This window comes from Lissotriton helveticus, chromosome 8 (genome assembly GCF_964261635.1).
Source record: "Lissotriton helveticus chromosome 8, aLisHel1.1, whole genome shotgun sequence".
In the NCBI taxonomy this organism is placed as follows: Eukaryota; Metazoa; Chordata; class Amphibia; order Caudata; family Salamandridae; genus Lissotriton; species Lissotriton helveticus.
In genome coordinates this window covers 1,136,283,079-1,136,286,025 of record NC_136069.1, presented here as the reverse complement: position 1 = coordinate 1,136,286,025, position 2,947 = coordinate 1,136,283,079, and positions in this window count along the sequence as shown.

Genomic DNA, 2,947 nt, shown 5'->3' with positions numbered 1-2,947 from the left:
AGTGTCACAGTCCTCAATGTGTGGTGCGATTCCCATTGGGAGACATATAGTCAGAATCCTGTGTTTTTCCAGCGGGGTGGTGTCAGGAAACACCGCCTCTATTTGGGTAATTTTCTGTGCCAACCAGAATGGTATCTGTTCCCGTTTAGCTGGAACTTTACCTAGGCAGGATTGGATGTTCTGTGGTGTAATTTTATTTGTGTTCCCCTGGTGAGGGGTCAGCTGTGGTAGTTTAATCGCTGGCTGAATTGTTGAAGTCCGCATTACATACTGAACTAATTGTCTATGAATTTTTAGTAGTTGTTTTAGCTGTATTAACAGCTCTGCTGCAGGCATTCTATCGATGTCTGGATGTGGTGTGTATCCGGCTAGGACCGGCCACGTTGCTCCTGGTCTTCCTAAAGGACCGAGCCTTGTAATGTGATTGTTATGTTTTAGGGCGCCATCAAATAAGAGCAAATGCTCTTGAAATTTGAGTGGTACTTCCACCTCCTCGAAAGGAGTGTACTCATTAGGAGGTTCCGCTATTTTGTAATAGTGGAAGTACTTTGTTACAGCATTTGCTGCTGGAAAATGTATCCATGTATAGTATACCTCTGTCTGCCGATATTCGTGTGCCTCAATTACGAATATGACTGTGCCACCTCTAGGTGTCAGTCCATTTTCTATAAGTTTTAAGGTTATAGATCTCCTTTTAATGACCGGAATGAGTATTATATCCGGGTCTGCTGTTTGCATGGTAGCATCAGCATCCGCTATTTCAGCTGCTAATCTAGTAGCCTCTCTTTCTTCATCGCTGTCCATTTTACTGACAGAATGGTATTATGTTTATTTGCAGATCAGGTTTCTTTATGGAACAAAGATTAGATGCACAATATTCTGGAACTGTTTTATCCTTCAACGTTGACTAGACCAAGAACCATACATAGGAGTTCCCTCCTGCGAGGTTTTGGAGGATATAATAACCTTTCACCCACTCCAGACGTCTTTGGAGTATTTGGGAAAAGGGGTCTGAGTGAGAAAGCACGACTGAGTTACTCTAAATGTCTTACGTTAGTTTTATCGCCCTTTCCAAACGCGTTGGGCGCCATGTAGTGTAGCTCCTATTTTCCCAATAGGCTCTGCGCATTGGAATAGTACCTACAGCAGTAAAGGCCTAGGCCAGACGTTAACTAGGTCTACTACTGTCGATACTAGACTTAATTTTTGGGTTTGCCAGCTAAGCTCAGAGTTCGCTAGAAACTTTCTCGAATGTTCAAGGAAGGATTAACTCCCCTGATTAGACAAGAAGGGATTTAGTTTCTGACAACCATAGAACATGACAACTTTGCTCTCCCCTAATCAAGAGTCAATCTCAAGAGTCGTGTGAGCACAAGGCAATTATTTTACTCAGTCAGTACGTGCATTCTTAGTCTCATCAGAATGTAGAGAAAAGGAAGAGACGGGCGTGTTCAATAAAAGGTGTTATTTATTGATCAGTCTCTTTTCTCGTACAAGAGAAATGGATCGATATTATTGCAATACTTATAGTTAAGTAAAGTGCATACATTAGAAGCAATAGTATAAAATAATACTGTAAAAACATTGATATGGTTTCTGAGCCATATGATGTTTAAAATGATTAAAATATATTTACATACACATATACATTTGACTAAACGTACTCAACTGGTGTTTCTAAATACGCCTACCCCGTGTACCTGACCTAAGTCTAATGCGTGGGCGGGAATAGAAAGTTACAGTTTAAGTTAAGTTTGTTTTTGCCAAGTGAATAACTAAAGAATTCTCTAGGAGGGGTTATTCAGTTCTGTACCTGGAATTTAGGATGAATGAGGAATGGTATCTCTTTCTCTGCTCTCGATATTCCAGGCTGCCTGCGAGGGCTACCCGGAAGCGCCGGTGCTGGGTCTCTCGGCTTGAGATAGCAGCGCGTCTCTCAGCGCGTCAGGAAGGCGGGGCTGTTGCTTGCGGGGTCTGCTTCTGCTCTCGGCTTCGGCAAGTATGGCTGCTCCGTCTTGTCACCACGCGTGTGTTTGCATAGGGCAAGGTCGGCAATATTTATACCTTAAAGGTGCCGGGATTGACGTAAGGATGGACATAGGTACGTCAATAAAGATGTCATACGACTTGCTCGTTAGCACATTCTTTACTAAAGTTCTCTGTGAAATCAAAACAATGGCCGCACGGATTATCCAGGTTGTCATAGGTTTGATTTGTTATGAGAACGTCGTATGCCTTATCAGGGGCTGGAGGAATGTCGCTTGTCTAATTAGATCTCAAGCCTTATGACCTAATCAGATAACACGTTCCTGTGCCGTAGTGTGACTGCGTCAGATAACGGTATCTGCATCATGGGGGTTTTCTTGCCTCATGGGCTGACTGTTAGTTAACTAGCTAGGTAGTTTAACCAGAATAGGGTCAGGAATAGGGGGATCGATTCAGAACCTATAGAAATACACGACAAAAAGGGTGCAGGGTAGAAACACCCTGACCCCCTAGGCCTGCTCAGGGCCCAAAAAAGCATAATGTTTTATTTACATTTCTGAGAAATTCAAGCTGGGGTCGCGAATTCCACCAAATAAAAAAAAAATGAAGCACAGGTTCCCGCGCTTCATTTTAATGAGGCGTCCGGGTGGGCCAGGTCCCGGGGGCATTGCCAAAAAATATTAGGACGGCCACGCCCTTCAACGAATGCTACAGAGATTCATCCATGAAAGGGCTGCATGAACATGCAATCATGGAAACAGGCGCCTAGAAGGGACACTGAAGAATGACATAAAGGCGGATGCCAAAAACATAGCCTTTCGACATCAGGTGTGCTTTTTATTGAAAGTACACTTATGTAGCGCCCTGACGAGGCGTCCTGTGCATTTATCCCTGGTGCCTACAACTACCTACACCTGTCAGCTACGCCTGTAAACAAGTGCATTCCTCCTGGATGTTTAAA